Source organism: Heptranchias perlo, unplaced genomic scaffold (genome assembly GCF_035084215.1).
Source record: "Heptranchias perlo isolate sHepPer1 unplaced genomic scaffold, sHepPer1.hap1 HAP1_SCAFFOLD_533, whole genome shotgun sequence".
NCBI classification, from domain to species: domain Eukaryota; kingdom Metazoa; phylum Chordata; class Chondrichthyes; order Hexanchiformes; family Hexanchidae; genus Heptranchias; species Heptranchias perlo.
Window position 1 is genome coordinate 47,501 of NW_027139552.1, and position 7,500 is coordinate 55,000.

The following is a 7,500-nucleotide window of genomic DNA, read 5'->3' on the forward strand; positions in this document are numbered from 1 at the left end:
GGAGTGACAGCGAAAGGCTGCGCACCGCTTTCCGCCTGCTAACTCGGCGTCCGTGAGACCGACCGACTTCGCTTTACCGCCGGAGCTAGAGTGGGGCAAGGGGCACGGTTGGGTACCGGAACGATCACGTTCGCACACCGGGAAGTCGAGTGCCGGGTCTCGAAACGGAGCCGGGTCGGCCCAATTTAAAACGGAGAATAGAGTGCTGCCCTCTGCGGGTGAAAACCTGGAAGTACGTTGGTTAATGATTTCCAGTTCACCCCGCTTGGTCAGGCCCACTCGGAGGCGGATAACTCCGGAACGCCGAGGCCGATTTCCTCCGGGTATGGCTCGTTGCGTGCGGCAGGAGGCGGCGCAGCGTACGGTACCGAGCACTCGGAGATGCGGTGCTGCCCGCCGGAGTGACAGCGAAAGGCTGCGCACCGCTTTCCGCCTGGTAACTCGGCGTCCGTGAGACCGACCGACTCCGCTTTAGCACCGGAGCTAGAGTGGGGCAAGGGGCACCGAAGGGTACCGGAACGATCACGTTCGCATACCGGGAAGTCGAGTGACGGGCCGCTGAAAGCGAGCAGGGTGCCACCGCTCGGGGCCCCGGTTTGTCCGTCCCACCCGGAGGCCCATATCTCCGGAAGGCACAGGCCGATTTCCTCCGGGTATGGCTCGTTGTGTGCGGCCGGACCAGGCGCAGCGGACGGTACCGAGCACTGGGAGGTGCGATGCTGCCCGCCGGAGTGACAGCGAAAGGCTGCGCACCGCTTTCCGCCTGCTAACTCGGCGTCCGTGAGACCGACCGACTCCGCTTTACCGCCGGAGCTAGAGTGGGGCAAGGGGCACGGTTGAGTACCGGAAGGATGACGTTCGCACACCGGGAAGTCGACTAGCGGGCCGCCGAAAGCGAGCTCGGGGCCCCGGTTTGTCCGTCCCACCCGGAGGCCCATATCTCCGGAAGGCACAGGCCGATTTCCACCGGGTATGGCTCGTTGTGTGCGGCCGGACCAGGCGCAGCGGACGGTACCGAGCACTCGGAGGTCGGGCGCTGCCCGCCGGAGGTACAGCGAAAGGCTGCAAACCACTTTCCGCCGCCTCCCTCCGCGGGCGTGAGACCGACGGTCGTCGGGTTTAGTTCCGCGGCTAGAGCAGGACGAGGGGCAGCGAACGGTACCGGAACGAACCCGGTCGCACACCGGGAAGTCGAGTGCCGGGTCTCGAAACGGAGCCGGGTCGGCCCAGTTTAAAACGGAGAAGAGAGTGCTGCCCTCTGCGGGTGAAAACATGGAAGTACGTTGGTTAATGATTTCCAGTTCACCCCGCTTGGTCAGGCCCACTCGGAGGCGGATAACTCCGGAACGCCGAGGCCGATTTCCTCCGGGTATGGCTCGTTGCGTGCGGCAGGAGGAGGCGCAGCGTTCGGTACCGAGCACTCGGAGGTGCGGTGCTGCCCGCCGGAGTGACAGCGAAAGGCTGCGCACCCCTTTCCGCCTGCTAACTCGGCGTCCGTGAGACCGACCGACTCCGCTTTAGCACCGGAGCTAGAGTGGGGCAAGGGGCACCGAAGGGTACCGGAACGATGACGTTCGCACACCGGGAAGTCGAGTGCCGGGCCGCCGAAAGCGAGCAGGGTGCCACCGCTCGGGGCCCCGGTTTGTCCGTCCCACCCGGAGGCCCATATCTCCGGAAGGCACAGGCCGATTTCCTCCGGGTATGGCTCGTTGTGTGCGGCCGGACCAGGCGCAGCGGACGGTACCGAGCACTCGGAGGTCGGGCGCTGCCCGCCGGAGGTACAGCGAAAGGCTGCAAACCACTTTCCGCCGCCTCCCTCCGCGGGCGTGAGACCGACGGTCGTCGGGTTTAGTTCCGCGGCTAGAGCAGGACGAGGGGCAGCGAACGGTACCGGAACGAACCCGGTCGCACACCGGGAAGTCGAGTGCCGGGTCTCGAAACGGAGCCGGGTCGGCCCAGTTTAAAACGGAGAAGAGAGTGCTGCCCTCTGCGGGTGAAAACATGGAAGTACGTTGGTTAATGATTTCCAGTTCACCCCGCTTGGTCAGGCCCACTCGGAGGCGGATAACTCCGGAACGCCGAGGCCGATTTCCTCCGGGTATGGCTCGTTGCGTGCGGCAGGAGGAGGCGCAGCGTTCGGTACCGAGCACTCGGAGGTGCGGTGCTGCCCGCCGGAGTGACAGCGAAAGGCTGCGCACCCCTTTCCGCCTGCTAACTCGGCGTCCGTGAGACCGACCGACTCCGCTTTAGCACCGGAGCTAGAGTGGGGCAAGGGGCACCGAAGGGTACCGGAACGATGACGTTCGCACACCGGGAAGTCGAGTGCCGGGCCGCCGAAAGCGAGCAGGGTGCCACCGCTCGGGGCCCCGGTTTGTCCGTCCCACCCGGAGGCCCATATCTCCGGAAGGCACAGGCCGATTTCCTCCGGGTATGGCTCGTTGCGTGCGGCCGGACCAGGCGCAGCGGACGGTACCGAGCACTCGGAGGTCGGGCGCTGCCCGCCGGAGGTACAGCGAAAGGCTGCAAACCACTTTCCGCCGCCTCCCTCCGCGGGCGTGAGACCGACGGTCGTCGGGTTTGTTTCCGCGGCTAGAGCAGGACGAGGGGCAGCGAACGGTACCGGAAGGAACCCGGTCGCACACCGGGAAGTCGACTAGCGGGCCGCCGAAAGCGAGCACGGGGCCCCGGTTTGTCCGTCCCACCCGGAGGCCCATATCTCTGGAAGGCACAGGCCGATTTCCACCGGGTATGGCTCGTTGTGTGCGGCAGGACCAGGCGCAGCGGACGGTACCGAGCACTCGGAGGTCGGGCGCTGCCCGCCGGAGGTACAGCGAAAGGCTGCAAACCACTTTCCGCCACCTCCCTCCGCGGGCGTGAGACCGACGGTCGTCGGGTTTGTCTCCGCGGCTAGAGCAGGACGAGGGGCAGCGAACGGTACCGGAACGAACCCGGTCGCACACCGGGAAGTCGACCAGCGGGCCGCCGAAAGCGTGCTCGGGTCCCCGGTTTGTCTGTCCCACCCGGAGGCTGATATCTGAGGAAGTCCGAGGCCGATTTCCTCCGGCTAACTCGGCGGGCAATGTGTCCCCCCCCCACCATCTTCGGCTGATTACCGTGGCTGGACCGGATCAAGGAGCAACGGAACCGTGCCAGAACGACGTCGGTCGGACGGCGTGAACTGATAGTGCCGAGGCCGGAAACCGAGCCGGAAATGTGCACCGATTTATTGGTCCCACTCGCAGGCCCATATCTCCGGAAGGCCGAGGCCGATTTCCTCCGGGTATGGTTCGCTGCGTGCAGCCGGAAGGGGAGCAGCGGACGGCACTGAGCAGCCGGAGGTGCGGCGCTGCCCGCCGGAGCTGCAAGCGAAAGGCTGCGCACCGCTTTCCGCTGGCTAACTCGGCGGCCGTCAGGCCGACCGACTCCGCTTCAGCACGGGAGCTGGAGTCGGGCAAGGGGCACCGAAGGGTACCGGAAGGATCACGTTCGGACACCGGGAAGTCGAGTGCCGGGCCGCCGAAAGCGAGCTCGGGGCCCCGGTTTGTCCGTCCCACCCGGAGGCCCATATCTCGAGAAGGCACAGGCCGATTTCCTCCGGGTTTGGCTCGCTGCGTGCGGCCGGACGAGGCGCAGCGAACGGTACCGAGCACTCGGAGGTGCGGCGCTGCCCGCCGGAGGTACAGCGAAAGGCTGCAAACCGCTTTCCGCCTCCTCTCCCCTCGGGCGTGAGACCGACGGTCGTCTGGTTTGCTTCCGCGGCAAGAGCAGGACGAGGGGCACCGAGCGGTACCAGAACGAACCCGGTCGCACACCGGGATGTGGAGTGCCCGGCCCAAACCCGCTACCCCCCCCCCCCCCCCCAACACCCGAAAGCGAGCCCCGGTTTGTGGATTAAAAGTGAAGCGGCAAAGATTTGTAAAACAGCGTGAAATGATGAACCAGAAGCCCAAAGTAATGGTGGGAATAAAAGTTCCAAAATGTGAAATGGTGAACCAGAAGTTGTGTGAACTGTTTAACCCAAAGTGGCAAAAATGGATTAAAAGGGGTGAAATGATCGACCGCAAAGCAGGGCAAGCATTAAACAAAAGCAGCAGCATTTTTTAAAAAGGGACAAATGGTTTACCAGAATCCCAAAAGAATGCTCAGAGACTTAAGTCCCAAAGGGGAAATGGTTAACCAGTAGCTGGGTGAACTGCTTAACCCAAAGTGGGAAAAAGGATAAAAAAGGGGTGAACTGATCAACCAGAAGTCGACAACAATGTGCGGCGATTAAGTCTGAAAGAGGGAAAGGTTGACCGGAAAGCAGGGAAATGATTAAACAAAAGCAGAAAAATTCAGTAAAAAGGGGCAAGTGGTGAACCAGAAGTTGGGTGAACTGCTTAACCAAAAGTGGGAAAGAGGATTAAAAGGGGAGAAATGTTGAACCAGATGTCGAAAACAATGCGCGGCGATGAAGTCTGAAAGAGGAAAAGGTTGACCGCAAAGCAGGGAAAGGATTAAACAGAAGCAGCAATATCTTTTAAAAAGGGACAAATGGTGAACCAGAATCCCAAAAGAATGCTCAGAGACTTAAGTCCCAAAGGGGCAAATGGTTAACCAGAAGCTGGGTGAACTGTTTAACCAAAAGTGGGAAAAAGGATTAAAATGTTGTGAAATGATTAACCAGAAGGCGAAAGCAAAGTGCGGCGGCGAAGTCCTAAAGGGGAAAAGGTTGACCATAAAGCAGGGAAATGATTAAACAAAAGCGGAAAAATTCAGTAAGAAGGGGCAAATGGTTAACCAGAAGTTGGGTGAACTGCTTAACCAAAAGTGGGAAAAAGGATTAAAAGGGGAGAAATGTTTAACCAGATGTCGAAAACAATGCGCGGCGATGAAGTCTGAAAGAGGAATAGGTCGACCGCAAAGCAGGGAAATGATTAAACAAAAGCAGAAAAATTCAGTAAAAAGGGGCAAATGGTGAACCAGAAGCTGGGTGAACTGCTTAACCAAAAGTGGGAAAAAGGATTAAAAGGGGAGAAATGTTGAACCAGATGTCGAAAACAAGGTGCGGCGATGAAGTCTGAAAGAGGAATAGGTCGACCGCAAAGCAGGGAAAGGTTTAATCAAAAGCAGCAATATCTTTTAAAAAGGGACAAATGGTGAACCAGAATCACAAAAGAATGCTCAGAGACTTAAGTCCCAAAGGGGAAATGGTTAACCAGTAGCTGGGTGAACTGTCCAACCCAAAGTGGGAAAAAGGATTAAAAGGGGTGAAATGATTAACCAGGAGGCTAAAGCAATGTGCCGCGGTGAAGTCCTAAAGGGGAAAAGGTTGACCAGAAAGCAGGGAAAGCATTAAACAAAAGCGGCAACATTTTTTAAAAAGTGGCAAATGGTTAACCAGAATCCCAAAAGAATGCTCAGAGACTTAAGTCCCAAAGGGGAAATGGTGAACCAGAAGCTGGGTGAACTGGTGAACCAAAAGTGGGAAAAAGGATTAAAAGGGGAGAAATGATTAACCAGGAGGCTGAAGCAATGTGCCGCGGTGAAGTCCTAAAGGGTAAAAGGTTGACAAGAAAGCAGGGAAATGATTAAACCAAAGCGGAAAAATTCAGTATAATGGGGCAAATGGTTAACCAGAAGCTGGGTGAAATGGTTAACCAAAAGTGGCAAAAAAAGATTTAAAGGGGAAAAATGATTAACCAGAAGTCGACAACAATGCTCGGCGATGAAGTCTGAAAGGGGAAAAGGTTGACCAGAAAGCAGGGAAACGATTAAACAAAAGCGGCAACATTTTTTAAAAAGTGGCAAATGATTAACCAGAATCCCAAAAGAATGCTCAGAGACTAAGTCCCAAAGGGGAAATGGTTAACCAGAAGCTGGGGGAAATGGTTAACCAAAAGTTGCAAAAATGATTAAAAGGGGTGAAATGATTAACCAGGAGGCTGAAGCAATGTGCCGCGGTGAAGTCTGAAAGAGGGAAAGGTTGACCAGAAAGCATTAAACAAAAGTGACAACATTTTTTAAAAATTGGCAAATGATTAACCAGAATCCCAAAAGAATGCTCAGAGACTAAGTCCCAAAGGGGAAATGGTTAACCAGAAGCTGGGGGAAATGGTTAACCAAAAGTTGCAAAAATGATTAAAAGGGGTGAAATGATTAACCAGGAGGCTAAAGCAATGTGCCGCGGTGAAGTCTGAAAGAGGGAAAGGTTGACCAGAAAGCATTAAACAAAAGTGGCAACATTTTTTAAAAATTGGCAAATGATTAACCAGAATCCCAAAAGAATGCTCAGAGACTAAGTCCCAAAGGGGAAATGGTTAACCAGAAACTGGGGGAAATGGTTAACCAAAAGTTGCAAAAATGATTAAAAGGGGTGAAATGATTAACCAGGAGGCTGAAGCAATGTGCCGCGGTGAAGTCCTAAAGGGGAAAAGGTTGACCACAAAGCAGGGAATGCATTAAACAAAAGCGGCAACATTTTTAAAAAAGTGGCAAATGATTAACCAGAATCCCAAAAGAATGCTCAGAGACTAAGTCCCAAAGGGGAAATGGTTAACCAGAAGCTGGGTGAAATGGTTAACCAAAAGTTGCAAAAATGATTAAAAGGGGTGAAATGATCAACCAGAAGTCGAAAACAATGTGCGGCGATGAAGTCCTAAGGGGGAAAAGTTACCCAGAAGGCAGGGAAATGATCAAACGAAAGCAGCCAAAAAATTATTAAAAGAGGGGAACTGATGAACCAAAAGGTGAGAAACGGCCCGCAGAGACTAAGTCCAAAACGGGAACTGGTGAACCGGAAATGATTAACCAAAAACGAAGTCCGAAGAGGGAACTGGTAAACCAGAACTCAGTAACCCGATTTTTAAAATTAATTATAAATGGGGAAACGATTGAGCAAAAGGCGGAAATTAAGTCACAGGGACCAGGTCCGAAAGGGCAAGAGGTTACCCCGTAGGGGGCATTCGTCAACTCAATCTGAAAATTTTGAAGGCAAATCTGACCAAAATGCGGAAATCGGACCACACCGCGAGGGGCGCCATTCGACGGGGCAGGGGTAGACGCGTCGAACGGTACCTGAAGGTCCCGGCTGCGACACGTGAGTCCGGAGATATGGCCAGTCAAAGTCTGATGGGAGGTACCGAAGCCGAAAAATCGAAACGCGTTTGCGGCGATTCGGTGTCAGAGAGTCGGTCACGAATTCAAATTCGTCCCGCTGATTCGCCAATTGCCAGCCGGTTCCGGGGGGATTGGCGGGGTACCTGCAGGATAGTAAGAGGTGGCATGTCGAGACTTAGCCTGTTTACCAGACTTGTGTCTAGCGCCTCCAGGTCTGCAGAGACCGACCCGGGCTGCCGCCCAACCGACTTTTAAGCCTTTTGGGAGTGGGAATTTTTCCCATTTTTCCCCATTTTTCGGGTTTTTTGGTCGGGCTTGAAAACGGCGGCCCCGAGGCCTCCCGGGGCTGGCGGGCTTCGGCTCCCTTGCGAGAGGGTCCGAATTCCACCCGTTTAAGCCCAG